Source organism: Betta splendens, chromosome 6, assembly GCF_900634795.4.
Source record: "Betta splendens chromosome 6, fBetSpl5.4, whole genome shotgun sequence".
Classification (NCBI taxonomy): Eukaryota; Metazoa; Chordata; class Actinopteri; order Anabantiformes; family Osphronemidae; genus Betta; species Betta splendens.
The window spans coordinates 2,142,487-2,167,693 of NC_040886.2; the positions used below are offsets into that span (position 1 = coordinate 2,142,487).

General features: G+C 42.4%; 15 non-coding genes across 15 annotated transcripts; 2 read left to right on the forward strand and 13 right to left on the reverse strand.

Annotated features, from left to right (window-relative positions):
- Positions 1-412: 412 nt before the first annotated feature.
- On the reverse strand, positions 413-495 carry trnal-cag (transfer RNA leucine (anticodon CAG)). The gene has a single exon. It is a non-coding gene; the product is annotated as a tRNA-Leu (tRNA).
- An 804-nt stretch (positions 496-1,299) lies between these two features.
- trnal-cag (transfer RNA leucine (anticodon CAG)) lies at positions 1,300-1,382 on the reverse strand. The gene has a single exon. It is a non-coding gene; the product is annotated as a tRNA-Leu (tRNA).
- Positions 1,383-2,185: 803 nt separating this feature from the next.
- On the reverse strand, positions 2,186-2,268 carry trnal-cag (transfer RNA leucine (anticodon CAG)). The gene has a single exon. It is a non-coding gene; the product is annotated as a tRNA-Leu (tRNA).
- Positions 2,269-3,767: 1,499 nt separating this feature from the next.
- Positions 3,768-3,849, reverse strand: trnal-cag (transfer RNA leucine (anticodon CAG)). The gene has a single exon. It is a non-coding gene; the product is annotated as a tRNA-Leu (tRNA).
- An 804-nt stretch (positions 3,850-4,653) lies between these two features.
- Positions 4,654-4,736, reverse strand: trnal-cag (transfer RNA leucine (anticodon CAG)). Its single transcript has one exon. It is a non-coding gene; the product is annotated as a tRNA-Leu (tRNA).
- A 986-nt stretch (positions 4,737-5,722) lies between these two features.
- On the reverse strand, positions 5,723-5,804 carry trnal-cag (transfer RNA leucine (anticodon CAG)). The gene has a single exon. It is a non-coding gene; the product is annotated as a tRNA-Leu (tRNA).
- An 805-nt stretch (positions 5,805-6,609) lies between these two features.
- On the reverse strand, positions 6,610-6,692 carry trnal-cag (transfer RNA leucine (anticodon CAG)). The gene has a single exon. It is a non-coding gene; the product is annotated as a tRNA-Leu (tRNA).
- Positions 6,693-7,679: 987 nt separating this feature from the next.
- trnal-cag (transfer RNA leucine (anticodon CAG)) lies at positions 7,680-7,762 on the reverse strand. The gene has a single exon. It is a non-coding gene; the product is annotated as a tRNA-Leu (tRNA).
- Positions 7,763-8,566: 804 nt separating this feature from the next.
- trnal-cag (transfer RNA leucine (anticodon CAG)) lies at positions 8,567-8,649 on the reverse strand. Its single transcript has one exon. It is a non-coding gene; the product is annotated as a tRNA-Leu (tRNA).
- A 986-nt stretch (positions 8,650-9,635) lies between these two features.
- Positions 9,636-9,717, reverse strand: trnal-cag (transfer RNA leucine (anticodon CAG)). The gene has a single exon. It is a non-coding gene; the product is annotated as a tRNA-Leu (tRNA).
- Positions 9,718-10,521: 804 nt separating this feature from the next.
- trnal-cag (transfer RNA leucine (anticodon CAG)) lies at positions 10,522-10,604 on the reverse strand. The gene has a single exon. It is a non-coding gene; the product is annotated as a tRNA-Leu (tRNA).
- A 986-nt stretch (positions 10,605-11,590) lies between these two features.
- Positions 11,591-11,673, reverse strand: trnal-cag (transfer RNA leucine (anticodon CAG)). Its single transcript has one exon. It is a non-coding gene; the product is annotated as a tRNA-Leu (tRNA).
- Positions 11,674-11,965: 292 nt separating this feature from the next.
- On the reverse strand, positions 11,966-12,048 carry trnal-cag (transfer RNA leucine (anticodon CAG)). The gene has a single exon. It is a non-coding gene; the product is annotated as a tRNA-Leu (tRNA).
- Positions 12,049-20,632: 8,584 nt separating this feature from the next.
- On the forward strand, positions 20,633-20,714 carry trnas-gcu (transfer RNA serine (anticodon GCU)). The gene has a single exon. It is a non-coding gene; the product is annotated as a tRNA-Ser (tRNA).
- A 1,301-nt stretch (positions 20,715-22,015) lies between these two features.
- trnas-gcu (transfer RNA serine (anticodon GCU)) lies at positions 22,016-22,097 on the forward strand. The gene has a single exon. It is a non-coding gene; the product is annotated as a tRNA-Ser (tRNA).
- Positions 22,098-25,207: the final 3,110 nt, after the last annotated feature.

Below are 25,207 nucleotides of genomic sequence, written 5' to 3' on the forward strand. Positions count from 1 at the left end.
GAAAACAACAACATCATTTCTTATTTTCTAAGAAGAAGCAACTACAGAATGGCATTCTCGCTTCCAAATGATTGTCAAAAGAGGGAATTTGAGCACGGTCCATCATAGGATACTGGAGTTTGTGGCACACATGACTAAGACTCTTAAGGCCACCCCTGACGGAAAAGAGCTCAGTTTGCTGGTTTTAACGGAACAACACACAGTGTTACACAATAATACTGTTCTTACATATTGTAAAGACATTACAATAATCAGTATGAATGGCATTAATGAGAACTAAAATGAACTTATTTGTGTCTCAGTAAGCTTAATCGCAGAATCCTTCTCCAGCACATAGTGTTTCCCTAAGTAGAACAAAGTCTAAAACAGGATTTGTGACATTCCTACGTCTATTTTCTACCTCTAAAGAAGATGTCAGAAGTGGGATTTCAACGCACGCCTCCAGGGGAGACTGCGACCTGAACGCAGCGCCTTAGACCGCTCGGCCATCCTGACCCAAAAATCCTCTATTTTCCTGTTCCACAGCTGAAAAGACATTAATACAACTATTCTGTTACAACTAATATCGTGAATGTCCTATTATTGTCTAAAGAATAATGTTGTTTATGCCTTAGAAAAAGTAAAGACGCTTTACCCCATCAGGTTTCAGTCTCCAAAAGGCTAGGGAAAAACAAACAATCATTTCTTATTTTCTAAGAAGAAGCAAGAAGATGGCATCTCCAAATAAATTGTCAAAAGAGGAATTTGAAGCACTGTCATCATAGGAGACTGGAGTTTGTGCACAGCAACTAAGACTAGTAGGCCACCCTGACTGAAAAGCTCAGTTTTGCTATTTTACGGGAACAACACACAGTGTTACAGATAATCTGTTCTTACCTATTGTAAAGACATCCCAATAATCAGCATGAATGGCATAAATGACAACTAAAATGACTTTATTTGTGTCTCAATAAGCTCAAGAGACTGCGACCCTGAACGCAGCGCCTTAGACCGCTCGGCCATCCTGACCAAAAAATCATCTATTTTCCTTTTCCACACCTCAATAGACATTAATACAACTATTCTGTTACAACTAATATTGTGAATGTCTTATTACTGTCTAAAGAATAATGTTGTTTTTGCCTTAGAAAAATTAAAAACGCTTTACCCCATCAGGTTTTGGTACCCAAAAGCCCTTTCATCAGAGGACACTGGAATTTGTACACAGCAACTAAGACTAGTAGGCCACCCTGACTGGAAAAGCTCAGTCGAAAACAGGATTTGTGACATTCCTATGTCTATTTGTTTCTCTAAAGAAGATGTCAGAAGTGGGATTTGAACCCACGCCTCCAGGGGAGACTGCGACCTGAACACAGCGCCTTAGACCGCTCGGCCATCCTGACCCAAAAAGCTTTCATTTTCCTGTTCTACAGCTGAAAATACCTTAATACAAATATTCTGTTACAACTAATGTCTTGAATGTCCCATTATTGTCTAAAGAATAATGTTGTTTATGCCTTAGAAAAGTAAAGACGCTTTACCCCATCAGGTTTCAGTCTCCAAAAGGCTAGGGAAAACCAACAATCATTTCTTATTTTCTAAGAAGAAGCAAGAAAGATGGCATCTCCAAATAAATTGTCAAAAGAGGAATTTGAAGCACTGTCGTCATAGGATACTGGAGTTTGTGCACAGCAACTAAGACTAGTAGTCTACCCTGACTGTAAAAGCTCCGTTTTGCTATTTTACGGGAACAACACACAGAGTTACAGATAATCTGTTCTTACCTATAGTAAAGACATCCCAATAATCAGCATGAATGGCATAAATGACAACTAAAATGACTTTATTTGTGTCTCAATAAGCTCAAGAGACTGCGACCCGAACGCAGCGCCTTAGACCGCTCAGCCATCCTGACCAAAAAGTCATCTATTTTCCTGTTCCACACCTCAATAGACATTATTACAACTATTCTGTTACAACTAATATTGTGAATGTCTTATTATTGTCTAAAAATAATGTTGTTTATGTCTTAGAAAAGTTAAAAACACTTTACCCCATCAGGTTTTGGTACCCAAAAGCCCTTTCATCAGAGGACACTGGAATTTGTACACAGACACTAAGACTAGTAGGCCACCCTGACTGGAGAAGCTCAGTCGAAAACAGGATTTGTGACATTCCTATGTCTATTTTGTTTCTCTAAAGAAGATGTCAGAAGTGGGATTTGAACCCAAGCCTCCAGGGGAGACCGCAACCTGAACGCAGCGCCTTAGACCGCTCGGCCATCCTGACCCAAAAAGCGTCCATTTTCCTGTTCTACAGCTGAAAATACATTAATACAACTATTCTGTTACAACTAATATCTTGAATGTCCCATAATTGTCTAAAGAATAATGTTGTTTATGCCTTAGAAAAAGTAAAGACGCTTTACCCCATCGGGTTTCAGTCTCCAAAAGGCTAAGGGAAACAAACAATCATTTCTTATTTTCTAAGAAGAAGCAAGAAAGATGGCATCTCCAAATAAATTGTCAAAAGAGGAATTTGAAGCACTGTCATCATAGGATACTGGAGTTTGTGCACAGCAACTAAGACTAGTAGTCTACCATGACTGTAAAAGCTCAGTTTTGCTTTTTTACGGGAACAACACACAGAGTTACAGATAATCTGTTCTTACCTATAGTAAAGACATCCCAATAATCAGCATGAATGGCATAAATGACAACTAAAATGACTTTATTTGTGTCTCAGTAAGCTCAAGAGACTGCGACCCGAACGCAGCGCCTTAGACCGCTCGGCCATCCTGACCCAAAAAGCGTCCATTTTCCTGTTCTACAGCTGAAAATACATTAATACAACTATTCTGTTACAACTAATATCTTGAATGTCCCATAATTGTCTAAAGAATAATGTTGTTTATGCCTTAGAAAAAGTAAAGACGCTTTACCCCATCGGGTTTCAGTCTCCAAAAGGCTAAGGAAAACAAACAATCATTTCTTATTTTCTAAGAAGAAGCAAGAAAGATGGCATCTCCAAATAAATTGTCAAAAGAGGAATTTGAAGCACTGTCATCATAGGATACTGGAGTTTGTGCACAGCAACTAAGACTAGTAGTCTACCATGACTGTAAAAGCTCAGTTTTGCTTTTTTACGGGAACAACACACAGAGTTACAGATAATCTGTTCTTACCTATAGTAAAGACATCCCAATAATCAGCATGAATGGCATAAATGACAACTAAAATGACTTTATTTGTGTCTCAGTAAGCTCAAGAGACTGCGACCCGAACGCAGCGCCTTAGACCGCTCGGCCATCCTGACCAAAAAATCATCTATTTTCCTGTTCCACAGCTCAATAGACATTATTACAACTTTTCTGTTACAACTAATATTGTGAATGTCTTATTATTGTCTAAAAATAATGTTGTTTATATCTTAGAAAAGTTAAAAACACTTTACCCCATCAGGTTTTGGTACCCAAAAGCCCTTTCATCAGAGGACACTGGAATTTGTACACAGCAACTAAGACTAGTAGGCCACCCTGACTGGAAAAGCTCAGTTTTGCTGTTTTACGGAACAACACACAGTGTTATAGATAATCTGTTCTTACATATTGTAAAGACATTACAATAATCAGTATGAATGGCATGAATGAGAACTAAAATGAACTTATTTGTGTCTCAGTAAGCTCAATCGCAGAATCCTTCTCCAGCACATAGTGTTTCCCTAAGTAGAACAAAGTCTAAAACAGGATTTGTGACATTCCTACGTCTATTTTCTACCTCTAAAGAACATGTCAGAAGTGGGATTTGAACCCACGCCTCCAGGGGAGACTGCGACCTGAACGCATGCCTTAGACCGCTCGGCCATCCTGACCCAAAAATCGTCTATTTTCCTGATCCACAGCTGAAAAGACTTTAATACAACTATTCTGTTACAACTAATATCGTGAATGTCCTATTATTGTCTAAAGAATAATGTTGTTTATGCCTTAGAAAAAGTAAAGATGCTTTACCCCATCAGGTTTCAGTCTCCAAAAGGCTAGGGATATCAAACAATCATTTCTTATTTTCTAAGAAAAAGCAAGAAAGATGGCATCTCCAAATAAATTGTCAAAAGAGGAATTTGAAGCACTGTCATCATAGGATACTGGAGTTTGTGCACAGCAACTAAGACTAGTAGTCTACCATGACTGTAAAAGCTCAGTTTTGCTTTTTTACGGGAACAACACACAGAGTTACAGATAATCTGTTCTTACCTATAGTAAAGACATCCCAATAATAAGCATGAATGGCATAAATGACAACTAAAATGACTTTATTTGTGTCTCAGTAAGCTCAAGAGACTGTGACCCGAACGCAGCGCCTTAGACCGCTCAGCCATCCTGACCAAAAAATCATCTATTTTCCTGTTCCACACCTCAATAGACATTATTACAACTATTCTGTTATAACTAATATTGTGAATGTCTTATTATTGTCTAAAATTAATGTTGTTTATGTCTTAGAAAAGTTAAAAACACTTTACCCCATCAGGTTTTGGTACCCAAAAGCCCTTTCATCAGAGGACACTGGAATTTGTACACAGCAACTAAGACTAGTAGGCCACCCTGACTGGAAAAGCTCAGTCGAAAACAGGATTTGTGACATTCCTATGTCTATTTTGTTTCTCTAAAGAAGATGTCAGAAGTGGGATTTGAACCCACGCCTCCAGGGGAGACTGCGACCTGAACACAGCGCCTTAGACCGCTCGGCCATCCTGACCCAAAAAGCTTTCATTTTCCTGTTCTACAGCTGAAAATACCTTAATACAAACATTCTGTTACAACTAATGTCTTGAATGTCCCATTATTGTCTAAAGAATAATGTTGTTTATGCCTTAGAAAAAGTAAAGACGCTTTACCCCATCAGGTTTCAGTCTCCAAAAGGCTAGGGAAAACCAACAATCATTTCTTATTTTCTAAGAAGAAGCAAGAAAGATGGCATCTCCAAATAAATTGTCAAAAGAGGAATTTGAAGCACTGTCGTCATAGGATACTGGAGTTTGTGCACAGCAACTAAGACTAGTAGTCTACCCTGACTGTAAAAGCTCTGTTTTGCTATTTTACGGGAACAACACACAGAGTTACAGATAATCTGTTCTTACCTATAGTAAAGACATCCCAATAATCAGCATGAATGGCATAAATGACAACTAAAATGACTTTATTTGTGTCTCAGTAAGCTCAAGAGACTGCGACCCGAACGCAGCGCCTTAGACCGCTCAGCCATCCTGACCAAAAAATCATCTATTTTCCTGTTCCACACCTCAATAGACATTATTACAACTATTCAGTTACAACTAATATTGTGAATGTCTTATTATTGTCTAAAAATAATGTTGTTTATGTCTTAGAAAAGTTAAAAACACTTTACCCCATCAGGTTTTGGTACCCAAAAGCCCTTTCATCTAAGGATACTGGAATTTGTACACAGCAACTAAGACTAGTAGGCCATCCTGACTGGAAAAGCTCAGTTTTGCTGTTTTACGGAACAACACACAGTGTTATAGATAATCTGTTCTTACATATTGTAAAGACATTACAATAATCAGTATGAATGGCATGAATGAGAACTAAAATGAACTTATTTGTGTCTCAGTAAGCTCAATCGCAGAATCCTTCTCCAGCACATAGTGTTTCCCTAAGTAGAACAAAGTCTAAAACAGGATTTGTGACATTCCTACGTCTATTTTCTACCTCTAAAGAAGATGTCAGAAGTGGGATTTGAACCCACGCCTCCAGGGGAGACTGCGACCTGAACGCATGCCTTAGACCGCTCGGCCATCCTGACCCAAAAATCGTCTATTTTCCTGATCCACAGCTGAAAAGACTTTAATACAACTATTCTGTTACAACTAATATCGTGAATGTCCTATTATTGTCTAAAGAATAATGTTGTTTATGCCTTAGAAAAAGTAAAGATGCTTTACCCTATCAGGTTTCAGTCTCCAAAAGGCTAGGGATATCAAACAATCATTTCTTATTTTCTAAGAAAAAGCAAGAAAGATGGCATCTCCAAATAAATTGTCAAAAGAGGAATTTGAAGCACTGTCATCATAGGATACTGGAGTTTGTGCACAGCAACTAAGACTAGTAGTCTACCATGACTGTAAAAGCTCAGTTTTGCTTTTTTACGGGAACAACACACAGAGTTACAGATAATCTGTTCTTACCTATAGTAAAGACATCCCAATAATCAGCATGAATGGCATAAATGACAACTAAAATGACTTTATTTGTGTCTCAATAAGCTCAAGAGACTGCGACCTGAACGCAGCGCCTTAGACCGCTCGGCCATCCTGACCAAAAAATCATCTATTTTCCTTTTCCACACCTCAATAGACATTAATACAACTATTCTGTTACAACTAATATTGTGAATGTCTTATTACTGTCTAAAGAATAATGTTGTTTTTGCCTTAGAAAAGTTAAAAACGCTTTACCCCATCAGGTTTTGGTACCCAAAAGCCCTTTCATCAGAGGACACTGGAATTTGTACACAGCAACTAAGACTAGTAGGCCACCCTGACTGGAAAAGCTCAGTCGAAAACAGGATTTGTGACATTCCTATGTCTATTTTGTTTCTCTAAAGAAGATGTCAGAAGTGGGATTTGAACCCACGCCTCCAGGGGAGACTGCGACCTGAACACAGCGCCTTAGACCGCTCGGCCATCCTGACCCAAAAAGCTTTCATTTTCCTGTTCTACAGCTGAAAATACCTTAATACAAATATTCTGTTACAACTAATGTCTTGAATGTCCCATTATTGTCTAAAGAATAATGTTGTTTATGCCTTAGAAAAAGTAAAGACACTTTACCCCATCAGGTTTCAGTCTCCAAAAGGCTAGGGAAAACCAACAATCATTTCTTATTTTCTAAGAAGAAGCAAGAAAGATGGCATCTCCAAATAAATTGTCAAAAGAGGAATTTGAAGCACTGTCGTCATAGGATACTGGAGTTTGTGCACAGCAACTAAGACTAGTAGTCTACCCTGACTGTAAAAGCTCCGTTTTGCTATTTTACGGGAACAACACACAGAGTTACAGATAATCTGTTCTTACCTATAGTAAAGACATCCCAATAATCAGCATGAATGGCATAAATGACAACTAAAATGACTTTATTTGTGTCTCAATAAGCTCAAGAGACTGCGACCTGAACGCAGCGCCTTAGACCGCTCGGCCATCCTGACCAAAAAATCATCTATTTTCCTTTTCCACACCTCAATAGACATTATTACAACTATTCTGTTACAACTAATATTGTGAATGTCTTATTACTGTCTAAAGAATAATGTTGTTTTTGCCTTAGAAAAGTTAAAAACGCTTTACCCCATCAGGTTTTGGTACCCAAAAGCCCTTTCATCAGAGGACACTGGAATTTGTACACAGCAACTAAGACTAGTAGGCCACCCTGACTGGAAAAGCTCAGTTTTGCTGTTTTACGGAACAACACACAGTGTTACACATAATCTGTTCTTACATATTGTAAAGACATTACAATAATCAGTATGAATGGCATGAATGAGAACTAAAATGAACTTATTTGTGTCTCAGTAAGCTCAATCGCAGAATCCTTCTCCAGCACATAGTGTTTCCCTAAGTAGAACAAAGTCTAAAACAGGATTTGTGACATTCCTACGTCTATTTTCTACCTCTAAAGAAGATGTCAGAAGTGGGATTTGAACCCACGCCTCCAGGGGAGACTGCGACCTGAACGCAGCGCCTTAGACCGCTCGGCCATCCTGACCCAAAAATCCTCTATTTTCCTGTTCCACAGCTGAAAAGACATTAATACAACTATTCTGTTACAACTAATATCGTGAATGTCCTATTATTGTCTAAAGAATAATGTTGTTTATGCCTTAGAAAAAGTAAAGACGCTTTACCCCATCAGGTTTCAGTCTCCAAAAGGCTAGGGAAAACAAACAATCATTTCTTATTTTCTAAGAAGAAGCAAGAAAGATGGCATCTCCAAAAAAATTGTCAAAAGAGGAATTTGAAGCACTGTCATCATAGGAGACTGGAGTTTGTGCACAGCAACTAAGACTAGTAGGCCACCCTGACTGTAAAAGCTCAGTTTTGCTATTTTACGGGAACAACACACAGTGTTACAGATAATCTGTTCTTACCTATTGTAAAGACATCCCAATAATCAGCATGAATGGCATAAATGACAACTAAAATGACTTTATTTGTGTCTCAATAAGCTCAAGAGACTGCGACCTGAACGCAGCGCCTTAGACCGCTCGGCCATCCTGACCAAAAAATCATCTATTTTCCTGTTCCACACCTCAATAGACATTATTACAACTATTCTGTTACAACTAATATTGTGAATGTCTTATTATTGTCTAAAAATATTGTTGTTTATGTCTTAGAAAAGTTAAAAACACTTTACCCCATCAGGTTTTGGTACCCAAAAGCCCTTTCATCAGAGGACACTGGAATTTGTACACAGCAACTAAGACTAGTAGGCCACCCTGACTGGAGAAGCTCAGTCGAAAACAGGATTTGTGACATTCCTATGTCTATTTTGTTTCTCTAAAGAAGATGTCAGAAGTGGGATTTGAACCCACGCCTCCAGGGGAGACCGCGACCTGAACGCAGCGCCTTAGACCGCTCGTCCATCCTGACCCAAAAAGCGTCCATTTTCCTGTTCTACAGCTGAAAATACCTTAATACAAATATTCTGTTACAACTAATGTCTTGAATGTCCCATTATTGTCTAAAGAATAATGTTGTTTATGCCTTAGAAAAAGTAAAGACGCTTTACCCCATCAGGTTTCAGTCACCAAAAGGCTAAGGAAAACAAACAATCATTTCTTTTTTTCTAAGAAGAAGCAAGAAAGATGGCATCTCCAAATAAATTGTCAAAAGAGGAATTTGAAGCACTGTCATCATAGGAGACTGGAGTTTGTGCACAGCAACTAAGACTAGTAGGCCACCCTGACTGTAAAAGCTCCGTTTTGCTATTTTACGGGAACAACACACAGAGTTACAGATAATCTGTTCTTACCTATAGTAAAGACATCCCAATAATCAGCATGAATGGCATAAATGACAACTAAAATGACTTTATTTGTGTCTCAGTAAGCTCAAGAGACTGCGACCCGAACGCAGCGCCTTAGACCGCTCAGCCATCCTGACCAAAAAATCATCTATTTTCCTGTTCCACACCTCAATAGACATTATTACAACTATTCAGTTAAAACTAATATTGTGAATGTCTTATTATTGTCTAAAAATAATGTTGTTTATGTCTTAGAAAAGTTAAAAACACTTTACCCCATCAGGTTTTGGTACCCAAAAGCCCTTTCATCTAAGGATACTGGAATTTGTACACAGCAACTAAGACTAGTAGGCCATCCTGACTGGAAAAGCTCAGTTTTGCTGTTTTACGGAACAACACACAGTGTTATAGATAATCTGTTTTTACATATTGTAAAGACATTACAATAATCAGTATGAATGGCATGAATGAGAACTAAAATGAACTTATTTGTGTCTCAGTAAGCTCAATCGCAGAATCCTTCTCCAGCACATAGTGTTTCCCTAAGTAGAACAAAGTCTAAAACAGGATTTGTGACATTACTACGTCTATTTTCTACCTCTAAAGAAGATGTCAGAAGTGGGATTTGAACCCACGCCTCCAGGGGAGACTGCGACCTGAACGCATGCCTTAGACCGCTCGGCCATCCTGACCCAAAAATCGTCTATTTTCCTGATCCACAGCTGAAAAGACTTTGATACAACTATTCTGTTACAACTAATATCGTGAATGTCCTATTATTGTCTAAAGAATAATGTTGTTTATGCCTTAGAAAAAGTAAAGATGCTTTACCCCATCAGGTTTCAGTCTCCAAAAGGCTAGGGATATCAAACAATCATTTCTTATTTTCTAAGAAAAAGCAAGAAAGATGGCATCTCCAAATAAATTGTCAAAAGAGGAATTTGAAGCACTGTCATCATAGGATACTGGAGTTTGTGCACAGCAACTAAGACTAGTAGTCTACCATGACTGTAAAAGCTCAGTTTTGCTTTTTTACGGGAACAACACACAGAGTTACAGATAATCTGTTCTTACCTATAGTAAAGACATCCCAATAATCAGCATGAATGGCATAAATGACAACTAAAATGACTTTATTTGTGTCTCAGTAAGCTCAAGAGACTGTGACCCGAACGCAGCGCCTTAGACCGCTCAGCCATCCTGACCAAAAAATCATCTATTTTCCTGTTCCACACCTCAATAGACATTATTACAACTATTCTGTTATAACTAATATTGTGAATGTCTTATTATTGTCTAAAATTAATGTTGTTTATGTCTTAGAAAAGTTAAAAACACTTTACCCCATCAGGTTTTGGTACCCAAAAGCCCTTTCATCAGAGCACACTGGAATTTGTACACAGCAACTAAGACTAGTAGGCCACCCTGACTGGAGAAGCTCAGTCGAAAACAGGATTTGTGACATTCCTATGTCTATTTTGTTTCTCTAAAGAAGATGTCAGAAGTGGGATTTGAACCCACGCCTCCAGGGGAGACTGCGACCTGAACGCAGCGCCTTAGACCGCTCGGCCATCCTGACCCAAAAAGCGTCCATTTTCCTGTTCTACAGCTGAAAATACCTTAATACAAATATTCTGTTACAACTAATGTCTTGAATGTCCCATTATTGTCTAAAGAATAATGTTGTTTATGCCTTAGAAAAAGTAAAGACGCTTTACCCCATCAGGTTTCAGTCACCAAAAGGCTAAGGAAAACAAACAATCATTTCTTATTTTCTAAGAAGAAGCAAGAAAGATGGCATCTCCAAATAAATTGTCAAAAGAGGAATTTGAAGCACTGTCATCATAGGAGACTGGAGTTTGTGCACAGCAACTAAGACTAGTAGGCCACCCTGACTGTAAAAGCTCCGTTTTGCTATTTTACGGAAACAACACACAGAGTTACAGATAATCTGTTCTTACCTATAGTAAAGACATCCCAATAATCAGCATGAATGGCATAAATGACAACTAAAATGACTTTATTTGTGTCTCAGTAAGCTCAAGAGACTGCAACCCGAACGCAGCGCCTTAGACCGCTCGGCCATCCTGACCAAAAAATCATCTATTTTCCTGTTCCACAGCTCAATAGACATTATTACAACTTTTCTGTTACAACTAATATTGTGAATGTCTTATTATTGTCTAAAAATAATGTTGTTCATATCTTAGAAAAGTTAAAAACACTTTACCCCATCAGGTTTTGGTACCCAAAAGCCCTTTCATCAGAGGACACTGGAATTTGTACACAGCAACTAAGACTAGTAGGCCACCCTGACTGGAAAAGCTCAGTTTTGCTGTTTTACGGAACAACACACAGTGTTACACATAATCTGTTCTTACATTTTGTAAAGACATTACAATAATCAGTATGAATGGCATGAATGAGAACTAAAATGAACTTATTTGTGTCTCAGTAAGCTCAATCGCAGAATCCTTCTCCAGCACATAGTGTTTCCCTAAGTAGAACAAAGTCTAAAACAGGATTTGTGACATTCCTACGTCTATTTTCTACCTCTAAAGAAGATGTCAGAAGTGGGATTTGAACGCACGCCTCCAGGGGAGACTGCGACCTGAACGCAGCGCCTTAGACCGCTCGGCCATCCTGACCCAAAAATCCTCTATTTTCCTGTTCCACAGCTGAAAAGACATTAATACAACTATTCTGTTACAACTAATATCGTGAATGTCCTATTATTGTCTAAAAAATAATGTTGTTTATGTCTTAGAAAAGTTAAAAACACTTTACCCCATCAGGTTTTGGTACCCAAAAGCCCTTTCATCAGAGGACACTGGAATTTGTACACAGCAACTAAGACTAGTAGGCCACCCTGACTGGAGAAGCTCAGTCGAAAACAGGATTTGTGACATTCCTATGTCTATTTTGTTTCTCTAAAGAAAATGTCAGAAGTGGGATTTGAACCCAAGCCTCCAGGGGAGACCGCGACCTGAACGCAGCGCCTTAGACCGCTCGGCCATCCTGGCCCAAAAAGCATCCATTTTCCTGTTCTACAGCTGAAAATACATTAATACAACTATTCTGTTACAACTAATATCTTGAATGTCCCATAATTGTCTAAAGAATAATGTTGTTTATGCCTTAGAAAAAGTAAAGACGCTTTACCCCATCAGGTTTCAGTCTCCAAAAGGCTAGGGAAAACCAACAATCATTTCTTATTTTCTAAGAAGAAGCAAGAAAGATGGCATCTCCAAATAAATTGTCAAAAGAGGAATTTGAAGCACTGTCGTCATAGGATACTGGAGTTTGTGCACAGCAACTAAGACTAGTAGTCTACCCTGACTGTAAAAGCTCTGTTTTGCTATTTTACGGGAACAACACACAGAGTTACAGATAATCTGTTCTTACCTATAGTAAAGACATCCCAATAATCAGCATGAATGGCATAAATGACAACTAAAATGACTTTATTTGTGTCTCAGTAAGCTCAAGAGACTGCAACCCGAACGCAGCGCCTTAGACCGCTCAGCCATCCTGACCAAAAAATCATCTATTTTCCTGTTCCACACCTCAATAGACATTATTACAACTATTCTGTTACAACTAATATTGTGAATGTCTTATTACTGTCTAAAGAATAATGTTGTTTTTGCCTTAGAAAAGTTAAAAACGCTTTACCCCATCAGGTTTTGGTACCCAAAAGCCCTTTCATCAGAGGACACTGGAATTTGTACACAGCAACTAAGACTAGTAGGCCACCCTGACTGGAAAAGCTCAGTCGAAAACAGGATTTGTGACATTCCTATGTCTATTTTGTTCCTCTAGAAAGATGTCAGAAGTGGGATTTGTGCCTATTCCCACAGTGGAATAGGCACCCCAGCACCCTGCAACCCAGCTTGGACATGAGTGTCTGGAACTAAAGTGCACTGAAGGTGGGTGACACCTCCAGGAGCACGACCGCTGGCTGACGGTGTGTCCCCCGGACAGTGCACCCCCTCACCCTAAATGTCTTTTTGCAGTTAAAACTGGGTGATGATCTCTCTTCCAGGGCCAGTGGGCGAGGCCACAACTGGCCTCAGGTCCCCGGTCCCTCCATCAGCAGGACGCCCCTTGCAGACCTAAGTGGATGAATGTGGAGAAATGTAGTTGGGAAGCAGAGCACCAGGGTCCGCAGAGCCAGGTTCCCGACTGGTTCTGCTACCCATCCCACCGCCCCCCACAACCCCCAGCCAGGAAGAGACAGCCGAGACCCAGGGACCGCAGTACTACTGCCCAGGCGCCACACGCAGCACAGCCAGAGACATCCTCACCCTTCTTTCACACTTACCCATTCTCTCGCTCAAGTATGCCCATGCTCGCCCCGTGTAGTTCTACACTCAAACCTTCACACATACTCTACGGTTGTGCATTGAGGGCCAACCTCCGCCCAGGGCCCAATGAAGGTTGTAGCCCGAGTAGTCCGCCAACCCCCCCACCCCCCCCACCCCCGAAAGAGGCCCGAGCAAGTCACCAGAGGGCGTCGGACCGCTAGGGCAGGCAGCGCCCCACCCGAGCAGGGGCAGCACCCCAGGGAAGAGACACCCCTCTGGGCACAGGCAGGCACCCCCGGAGGGACTCCCCCGGACGCAGGTCACCTTGGTCTCCACCCTAGGCCCGCCACCCGCACACCGGCAGGGAGGCCCGCCGCCGCTCCCCAGAGACAGGCACACGCCAACCCTCAAAATGGCCCTACTCCGGCACAGGACCGCCGGTCTCAGCAGCCACCACACCCCCGCCACAGGGGACCCATGCAGCCAGCCCAGAATCCACCAGTCCCGTTGTCCTGGTTCCTTAGGTAGGCAGGCACCCCCAACCACCAGTCACCCCGCCACCACTGTGCCAGACGTGACGCAGCACAGTACCACGCATCGTTACCTGGAAATGGAATCAATCAGAGTATAGTTTTTGGTCATTGATTTGATGAAGCAGACAATGTGTCTAAGGTGGTATAATCTAACAAGCTGTTCAGGCACTAAGTAATGCTTAATTTTTTTTTAGTTTTCAAGTTCACAAGGATGATTTTCTTTGCGACACAGAGGGCAGAAAGGAGTGTGTGTGATGAGTTCGTCTCTAGATCAAGCCCACTTAGATCTCCTAGAAGACAAAGTGCAGAGGAATAATGAGAAAACATCCTCTCTTTTCTCAGGAGATTCAGAAGTATTCAAAGAAATAGAATAAGCGAACGCATAAGGCTACGTCACCCTGGCCAACAGAGGGGACATTTGATCTGAGGCAGTGGGTTGAGATCAAATCTGTGAAGTGAGGCCTTAAACGGGAACGAGAAAATGCAGTGTTGCATTTTATTAGCTGTGTAAAAATGATTGGCAAAAAGACGGCTCAATGTTGTAATAATCAATCTAATCAGATCACTATAATTAAGTCTCTTTCAGATGCGTCCCAGATGGATGCAGAAGAAACAAAACCTGGAAGGACAAAGAAGCCAGTTCACCGGTAGCTGGTCTAGAAGGGACAGACAGGGCAGTGAAAGGCATGAGTTATTAGAACTGCCCGACGTTTATTTAAAAGCAGAAAATATCAATTGGAAATTCCTGCAGTGAAAGTGATCTGCGTGACAGAGCAGGTAGATTACTGTGGGCTGGGTCAGATGAGGAATTAGTGTGTGTGGGTGACGAACAGGTAAATGAGGTTTCTGATGGACTTCCTCTGCTGGTCAAAGGGGCAAAGCGTCAAAATCTGCCCTGGCCTTCAAGACCAGATCAGAAGGATCTGACTGTGAGACTGTGCAACATGTCAGTAGAACAAATAACTGACCATGTGATTCATGCTGTTGAGCTGCGTCAAAAGCAGGCAAAGAAGGCAGTGAAAGAAGCAACACACCAGCAGCAGCGAAAAGAGGGGGAGAAAAGAGAGACGAGGATGGTCTCTGCTCAACCAGCCAGCGTGCCTCAGAGCCCACCTACACCACCAGGCAAGGCCACACCTCAGGTGATGTACATTCTACCAGGAGGGTGGACAAGACGACCTCCTATGAGGAGAGGAGGGACTCCTCCAGGCCGAGGAGCAAGACGAGGCTGCTGTGGAAAAACTGTGAACTGCTTCCAGTGTGGGAGGTATGGACATGTGCAAAGCAGGGCCACTGAGACAGTGCAGGCTGTCAGACATGAACTGTGTCAATGGACGTTATCAAAAGCCAAAAAGCCAGAGGCCTCTGAATCTGTGTTCTCACCTTGCTGCACACTTTAGTACTTTGAGACTCAGACAAATATCTAAATTAAAAAAAATAATAAATAAATAAATAAGTAGAATTGGTGAAAATAACTTAGTCCTTAAAGCTGCCAAAAGCTTAAAAATAAATTAAAAAAAATGAAAATAAAATACTCCAATTTTACAAGGAAGAGGAAAGGGAAAGGTATAGAGAATATTTCAAAATAAAGTTCCCAATTCACTCACTGCTGTTCAAATGCTTCACCTGCTGCTCAGTGGTTGACTGTGTTTTATCCCCCAAGAGGTTTGGCTGTATGTGGGTTATATGAACTTTCTTTAGTGAGTTACAATATTTTAGTTGTAGTTTTTATCCACAGTTGTTACAGTATGTTGTCATTAGAGACTCAGATAGTCACGGGGGAAATTACAATTAGATGCAGTAGTGATTGTGGGGTTGTTTGTGTTTCTAGGTTTATTGCTTTGTGCAACAGGTTCAACAGGTTGTGTTATGTCTAATGTGTCATCTCTGATAGTTTGTGAGGATGCAGCTTATCTAGTCTGTACGTTAATTTCGTCATAGAGTCACTTGGTGCATGCATTTACAGCACTTCCTGAATTAAATAAGTTTTATCGCAGTGATTCTGTGTTCTTCATCAGGTTAGTCACTAAAGCTTAATCCTTCTTGTTTAGCTGTCAGCTGACATCGAGGGTGTAACCTTGAAGTTTAGATGCTGTATAAGGTTCTTAATTTCACTTAGTTTATTAAGTCCCAGTAAGGATAGATAAGTAAGGGTAAGAAATGATTTTTAGGGGTTGTACTAATGTGCCCATCTTAAGTTAGTGATTCGATTGTCCTCACTTTCTAAATTAGTAATTTGTATAATCACTTGGATGCAGTATGTGTGTATGGAAAGAGTGAAAATGAAAATGAATGACAGGAGACTCGTATGTGTGGCGTCTGCTGTGGGACTATTCTTCTATTCTGTTTCTGTTGTGTCTCATCCCAAGTTGACGAACTTATTTGAAGGAGGCCTGTTGGTTCAAAAGTGTTTGGGTCGGTTCAAATGTTGAATTGGAGTGTAAATAGCTTGCGCTAAAAAAGAAGAGGATGATCTCAGCAGGATTCCTAGTGGAGTGAGAGAAAAAGAGATGGTAGCATGGTACAGTATGTGAGGGAGGAAAGGAGTTCAAGGAGTGAAGGAAAGGGAAAGTGTTAATGTTGACAATAGAGAGATGAAACAGTGCTGTGAACCTTGCATTTCAGTGTGTAGCTTGTAAAAATATGCAGAACGCATAAAACTAACATTGCATGAAGCTTTGCTTGACAGAATAGTGTTTTAATGCATCAACCAGTGACCTACGTTTTTATGTAAAACAGATAATTAACAAACGCAGGAGTGCTGTGCTGTTCCATTGCAGGAAAGAAGAGGACGAAGAAGATCAAACTCCGGATCACTGATGTGACACTGCTAACTCATTTAGCAGAACAAGGTCACAGGCTAGCCTTTCTAAATTACAGTTCTCATAGAGCAAGAGGCTTCTCTCTTAGCTCACGTGCACGATGAAAACCCTGAGCTCATGACATGACTGACTGATATATGCTCTACGGACTGACCATGACATGTGTCAATGATGTTTATTGTTGTTGATTTTATATAATGAGGGTTTAACCATTTTCATTCTGCATCTCAGTGTGTTGTTGCACACAGGAAGCTCACATTAACAACTTCAACCCTTCTCTTTAGGCTGAGCAGCAGTGGAGAAACTGTGTCAGCATAAACACCTCGCTTAAACTGATTTTCTTGCCTAACTGAACTGATTTCTCTCCTACCCTTAACCTCCGTCCACAGGTTACTTCAGTATCAGAAGAGGGTCTTCTATCTTCTGACCTGCTACAAAATTGGTTATTTTATATTCTCGGATTTTCTGATTTCTACACGGCAGCGTGGGACAAAAAGCAAACTATATGTTCAATTCACTCTAACCCTAGCTCTGTAGGATGGTTTATGCTGCACTATGGTGCAGAGCTTTCTGCCTCTCAGCTATCAGCTCTCAGGTCACAGCTGGAGCACCAGTCTGAGGGGGACAAAGGATGAAGCAACAGAGGAGTCCTGGAGCCCTGGAAAGTCTGGAAGCGAGTGACTTTGTGTTCAGTGTGAGGGCCACAAGTAAGCTGGGCCAACTGGGTCGCTAGCAGAGAGGCTAGGCATCAGATGAGGTTCCCAGGACAACGCAGAGGATGCAGTGCCACAGCTTCCAGTACAACCATGATGGAAAAGCCACTGGAGCCGAAGGAGCCGATGGAGAGTCTAATTAATCCAATTCCAGCTAGACCAAGACTTCTCACTCACCTAATATTGTGGGGCTGCGCGAACCAACACAGCTATAAGAGGCGGAAAGACGTGGGACCATGCCGGACAAGAAGGTCCCAACATGTTGGTCAAGACAACCTCGAGAGCATTTCAAGCTAAAGGCTCTCCCACCTGGTATCATCTGAATTCACCTGTGAAACATTCGGAGGTCATCAAGCTGGCTGCCCTGAAAAGTCCTGTATTAGCAGTAGGATAAATTTGGCTATTTTAATTGATTTATGTGTCCACGTTGCTAAGGTTAAACGAAACTTAAAATGGGTTGGGACCTTGCTAGTGCTTATCACTGGTTTAAGGCGGTAAAGTAAATTGGGCTTAGCTTTAATGGACATTTGTCTGTCCATTGAGGGGGAAAGTTTGTGGTAAATTCTGTTCCTCCTATGGAGTTATTTCTGTCCATTGCAACAAATGTCAAGTTGACCGTGGTGTCAGAATGGCCACTAAAACAAATAAACTGCTGCAGCTGAGTAAACATGGACTTTCGATGGACACTTAGGCACTCACTGGTTGCATAAACAACACAGCTTTAAAAAGTGGGCATTGGGAGATGTGTTCTTAGAGTGCTTCGCAGAGGGTCTGCTGCAGACACCCAGCTGACCTTTTTCAACCTCTCAGTTCTTCCTGCAGAAGAACCAGCGGGTGAATTCAGCCACCACCTCTCTCATGATTATTCTGTGATTGTACTATTTCATTCTATGTAATAAATTCATGTGTTAATTTGAGCATAAAAGTTGAGTCCGTATGAAATCTCTAACAAGGTCGGAACATGAAATACACGACAAGATCTGGTTGTTTGTTCTGACTGTGGCGTTTGCTGAGCTGTATAATATTTGGATCCAGTCTATGAATGATTTCCCAATGCCATATTTGTGCAGAGTGTCTAAAAGAAACTTCCAGTTTACTCTATCGAAAGCTTTTTCTGCATCTAAGGAGACGATGGCTGACTCATTGATTAATCTGTTCATATTGTTTGTTGACCTTTAATGAAGCCTGTTTGGTCAGAGTGAATTATATATGGAGTGATTTTTTCTAATCTTCTAGCAAGTGCTTTACACACTATTTTTAGATCTACATTTATTAGTGAAATTGGTCTATAACTTGATGGGAGTGTAGGGTATTTTCCTGGTTTTTGGAGCAGGCTTATAAAGGCAGAATTCTTATTTGTGGGTAATGAATGCTGTTGTTTAATTTCAGCCACCATTTTGTAAAAGCTGGGTGCCAGCATGGACCAGAACTCTTTATAAAATTCAGTTGAGAATCCATCTGGTCCTGGAGCTTTTTTATTGGGCATCTCCTGCAGAGCTTCATGTAGTTCTGCCAAAGATAACAATGAGTCTAGAGTTGTGGATTGTTCTTCCTTTAGCTTTGGCAGTTCTAGTTCATTCAGAAACTCCTCTATGGCTGAGGTGGATGGATCTATTTGGGACATATATAACTCTTGGTAAAAGTTTTTAAAGGCATCATTTGTTTCATGGGGATCACGAGTAATATTCCTTTTTTTATTAGTTACTGAATGGATGATTTGTTTCTCTTAATTATTTTTTAATTGGTTAGCTAGAAATTTACCACATTTGTTAGCATGGTCAACGTTCTCCCAGCGTAATTGATCTATCTGAAACTGAGTTTTGCAATCAATTATATTATTTAATTTCAGCTTTAGATTCCTTTGGTCTTCTAGGATTCTATCATTGGTTGGAGAGGCAGCATATTTATTCTCTAGAGATTTTATTTTTTGCTCTAATTATAATTTAAGTAGCATGTCCTTTTTTCTTGTGCGATGAATATAAAATAATTCTACCGCGCATAACTCCCTTCCCAGTCTCCCAAAGAACACAGGGTGATCAGGGAGGTTTAAGGCGATGGACTGCTAATCCATTGTGCTTGGAGCCACAGATGTCTCTTCCTACAACTATCAGCCTCATAGATGAATTCTCAGGACTTTCAGAATTCTCTATTACTGGACCAAATCTATAGTGCTACCACTTAACCTTAAGGTGACTAACATCTCTTCTACCACACTCCATTCACGGAACATTAAATACTTGGGCATTGAATTATCATCTAGGCTATCTGAGCTTATTGATCTAAACTACAATACATTATTAAAACAAATAGAAGCCAACCTCAAAAGATGGCAGTCCTTACCCATTTCACTTACGGGAAGAATTGCCACCATAAAAATGATGATCCTGCCAAAAATTAATTACATATTCTCAATAATCCATTGTGTTCTGCACGCGTGGGTTCGACTCCCATCCTCGGCGGCTCAGCAAGTTAGTTATTGATGTTGTTTTTACGACACAATTACTTGGATGCAAAACCTGCCAATTTTTTTTTTGGGCATACGATACATATACAACATTGATCGTTAGTGCAACACCTGCTTCATCCTGTTATGTACCACTTATTTCAGCATGTCACACTGCAGAGCATTAGGTCAGGGCATTGTTACATAGCTAAACTAGGTAGGTCTACTAACATTGATGTAATGCACCAATCTCTGCACTCATTTGATAGACCACCATATTGGTCGACGCAGCCATTCTGACTTAAATTATTTAATGTACTTGGGGGTACAACATATACAACATTGGTCATACACATGCTGAAACTGCTTTAGGTCACTGGTAGGTGTTGTGTAATGTAACACTGGTCTTAGTATGTTACAGTGCAGAGCATGAGATCACAGCATTGTACAAAGCTCAACAACTAGGCCAAGGCAGGTGTAGGTGGGTTTAACAACTGCACAATAGTTGCATCAGCAACTTTTGGTACAATTGAAACAGGCATTTACTTTTAAAGTGATTGGTTTAATTCAAAGAACAAAGCACCAAGCAATCATTCTTTCACTAAGATGTAGTTGAGCCTGGGAATGTATAGTTGGAAAAAGAGGCTATTGACCTGCAGACTGAGCCAAACCAGATCAGCAACGAAAGACACTTACAGAATGTGGGCTTCAACCCCTATTCCCCTCGCCTGCTTAGTAAGCACTCATTAGAAATGCTGGTTCGAATGGCTGTGAGGGTTTGATGTGAGAGACGAGGTGGCCGAGTGGTTAAGGCGATGGACTGCTAATCAATTGTGCTCTGCACGCGTGGGTTCGACTCCCATCCTCGTTGGCACAGCAAGTTAGTTATTGATGTTGTTTTTTCGAAACAATTACTTGAATGCAAAACCTGCCAATTTTTTTTTGTTTGGGCATACGATACATATACAACATTGATCGTTAGTGCAACACCTGCTTCATCCTGTTATGTACCACTTATTTCAGCATGTCACATTGCAGAACATTAGGTCAGGGTTTTGTTACATAGCTAAACTAGGTAGGTCTACTAACATTGCCAGTGTCAGCTCCTTTGGAGAGACCAAGGAAAGAAGCATTACAGTTCAATTTACAGTAAAGGTTTTGTGTTCAATTTAAAATTTCTTCTCAATTCACAGAGCAAAGTCAGCCCACCAGAGCACCAAGTGGCTCCTTCAATAAACCGCCTTACACTAGGTCCCCAGGCGCTGATCTGCAGCAGCCCTCTAATGCCCTCAGTGTATGGTTAGAAATGCTGAGATTAATTTCCACAATACGAGATCAATGATATTGAATTATTATTAATATTGTTGTTACTATAAAGGGAACAGTTCAATCACTAAGATATTGGCAAACCTGGCTATGGATAGTTGGACAATAGGCTACTGACATGCAGACTACTTTAAAACACAAGCATTGGTGAGAGAAGATAATGACACATGGAGAATGTGGGCATCGGTCCCAGTGCCTCTCGCATGATAAGCGAGCACTCTACCACTTGAGGTAAATCCCCTATATTTAATTAATCTTTACAAGACCCTTTACAGTTCCCTCATAGGGGTGATGTAATGCACCAATCTCTGCACTCATTTGGTAGACCACCATATTGGTCGACGCAGCCATTCTGACTTACCTTATTTAATGTACTTGGGGGTACAACATATACAACATTGGTCATACACATGCTGAAATTGCTTTAGGTCACTGGTAGGTGTCGTGTAATGTAACACTGGTCTTAGTATGTTACAGTGCAGAGCATGAGATCACAGCATTGTACAAAGCTCAACAACTAGGCCAAGGCAGGTGTAGGTGGGTTTAACAACTGCACGATAGTTGCATCAGCAACTTTTGATACATTCGAAACAGGCATTTAATGTTAAAGTGTGTGGTTCAATTCAAAGAACAAAGCACCAAGCAATCATTCCATTGAATGAGATGTAGGTGAGCCTGGGAATATATACTTGGAAAAACAGGCTTTTGACCTGCAGACTGAGCCAAACCAGATCAGCAACGAAAGACACTTACAGAATGTGGGCTTCAACCCCAATTCCCCTCGCCTGCTTAGCAAGCACTCATTAGATATGCTGCTTTGAATTGCTGTGAAGTTTTGACGTGAAAGATGAGGTGGCCGAGTGGTTAAAGCGATGGACTGCTAATCCATTGTGCTCTGCACGCGTGGGTTCGACTCCCATCCTTGTCGGCACAGCATGTTGGTCATTGATGTTGATTTTTTTAAACAATTACTTGAATGCAAAACTTGCCAATTTTTTTTTGTTTGGGCATACGATACATATACAACATTGATCATTAGTGCAACACCTGCTTCATCCTCTTATCTACCACTTATTTCAGCATGTCACATTGCAGAGCATTAGGTCAGGGTATTGTTACATAGCTAAACTAGGTAGGTCTACTAACATTGCCAGTGTCAGCTCCTTTGGAAAGGCCAAGGAAAGAAGCATTACAGTTCAATTTACAGTAAAGGTTTTGTGTTCAATTTAAAATTTCTTCTCAATTGACAGAGCAAAGTCAGCCCACCAGAGCACCAAGTGGCTCCTTCAATAAACCGCCTTACACTAGGTCCCCAGGCGCTGATCTGCAGCAGCCCTCTAATGCCCTCAGTGTATGGTTAGAAATGCTGAGATTAATTTCCACAATATGAGATCAATGATATTGAATTATTATTAATATTGTTGTTACTATAAAGGGAACAGTTCAATCACTAAGATATTGGCAAACCTGGCTATGGATAGTTGGATAATAGGCTACTGACATGCAGACTACTTTAAAACACAAGCATTGGTGAGAGAAGATAATGACACATGGAGAATGTGGGCATCGGTCCCAGTGCCTCTCGCATGATAAGCGAGCACTCTACCACGTGAGCTAAATCCCCTATATTTATTTCATCTTTACAAGACCCTTTACAGTTCCCTCATAGGGGTGATGTTATGCACCAATTTCTGCACTCATTTGGTAGACCACCATATTGGTCGACGCAGCCATTCTGACTTACCTTATTTAATGTACTTGGGGGTACAACATATACAACATTGGTCATACACATGCTGAAACTGCTTTAGGTCACTGGTAGGTGTCGTGTAATGTAACACTGTGTCAGGTTTTCGTTCCTGGTTTTATTTTGAAAGGACTCTTCTGTTTTTGATCCCAGTTTCCGGTTTTATTTTGTAGGCATTTCCGTTTCTCATCACACCACAGCCGTTCCCGCTTCACTCCCGGTCCTCATTACACTCACCTGTTTGGTATCAGTAATCGGCTCCGTGTATTTAACCACCACCTGTCACATCGATTCTCTGCCAGATCGTTGTTTTCTGATTTCTGACTCTCACGTTCCTGCAGCACCTTACCGACCCTGTAAGTCATCGTTCTGTTATTTTCCACTACCTGTTTTGTGACTTTGATTTTGGGAATAAACCCTCATTTTTCACCGGCTACGTCGTGTCCTGGCGCTGTGCATTTGAGTCCTCTCCCTGCCGATCCGTGACAGAACGATCTGGCCAGACTTGGACCCAGCCAGCGCCCAGCCTTCACCCCGGTCAGCCGCCGCCGTCTCTTCTTTTTTTTTCCCTCTCTGTTTGGCTCCGTGTACAAGTCGCTCACCGGAGCAATGGATTTCGTTTTCCTAAATCTACCGGAGGACATCCGTGGCGATCTCCAGGGCTTAGCCAGGAAATATGCAGAAGCACCCAGCCCCCAGGTTCGGCTCTCCGTGGTAGAACTAGCCATCGAGATACTGGAGGACGAATACTGGTGGCGTGAGTACCCCGGGGTGCAAGCGTATTTCGAGGGGCTCCGACTAACGCGGAGGGACTTGACACGCGCTCTGCGCGTATCGCCTGGCCGCGCCTCCGTCGCCGCTCCGGCGGTTCCCGTTCCTGTCGCCGCTCCGGCGGTTCCCGTTCCTGTCGCCGCGCCGGCGGTTCCCGTTCCTGTCGCCGCGCCGGCGGTTCCCGTTCCTGTCGCCGCGCCTGCGGCTACAACCCAAGCTCTAGACGCCGCCGGTTTGGTTCACCACACGGACCCCACTACAGAGACCCAGCCCCTGCCGCTCTCAGCGCCTCAGGCGACGGTCAGCCGCAGGCGCCCCAGACGACGTCGGCGAGGGCACGGGTCTGAGGTTCAGGGCCCAGAGACCTCGGTCGCAGTGCCCGAGCAGCTCTCCTCTACCGCGGGGGTTCCCCTCGGCTCTCCCTCTGACTGTGTTGTGTCGATTGCAGGCATCCCCGCTAGCGTCACCCAACGTATCCACCTCCACTGTTCTCCTCCGGTTACGTTCCTCTTTGCCCACCTCCTGAACACCGCCGATTCGGCAGCAGACCAGGGCACGAGAGAACAACTGTTCGAGGAAGCAGCCGCTCTCGTCCTGAGGGAACCTGTCCTGCGAGAGGTCCTGCAACTCCCGGGCCTGCAGCCAGCAGCCGCTTCATGTCCCACCTCTCAGTCAGGTCAGTCAAGCCACGCTCAGTCTCCAGCCCTAGTGCAGCCATGTCCTGTTCAGACTCCAGTCGTAGTTCAGTCGCCCCTCGTTCAGGTTCCAGCTCAGCCTTGCCATGCTCAGGTCTCCGCCCAGTCACGTTCTGTTCAGTCTCCAGTCCAGCCGCGCGCTGTTCAGTCTCCAGTCCAGCCGCGCGCTGTTCAGTCTCCAGTCCAGCCGCGCGCTGTTCAGTCTCCAGTCCAGCCGCGCGCTGTTCAGTCTCCAGTCCAGCCGCGCGCTGTTCAGTCTCCAGTCCAGCCGCGCGCTGTTCAGTCTCCAGTCCAGCCGCGCGCTGTTCAGTCTCCAGTCCAGCCGCGCGCTGTTCAGTCTCCAGTCCAGCCGCGCGCTGTTCAGTCTCCAGTCCAGCCGCGCGCTGTTCAGTCTCCAGGCCAGCCGCGCGCTGTTCAGTCTCCAGGCCAGCCGCGCGCTGTTCAGTCTCCAGGCCAGCCGCGCGCTGTTCAGTCTCCAGTCCAGCCGCGCGCTGCTCAGTCTCCAGTCCAGCCGCGCGCTGTTCAGTCTCCAGTCCAGCCGCGCGCTGTTCAGTCTCCAGTCCAGCCGCGCGTCGCTCAGTCTCCAGCCCAGTCGTGTTTAGCCCAGTCTCCAGCTCAGTCGTGTTTAGCCCAGTCTCCAGCTCAGTCGTGTTTAGCCCAGTCTCCAGCTCAGTCGTGTTTAGCCCAGTCTCCAGCTCAGTCGTGTTTAGCCCAGTCTCCAGCTCAGTCGTGTTTAGCCCAGTCTCCAGCTCAGTCGTGTTTAGCCCAGTCTCCAGCTCAGTCGTGTTTAGCCCAGTCTCCAGCTCAGTCGTGTTTAGCCCAGTC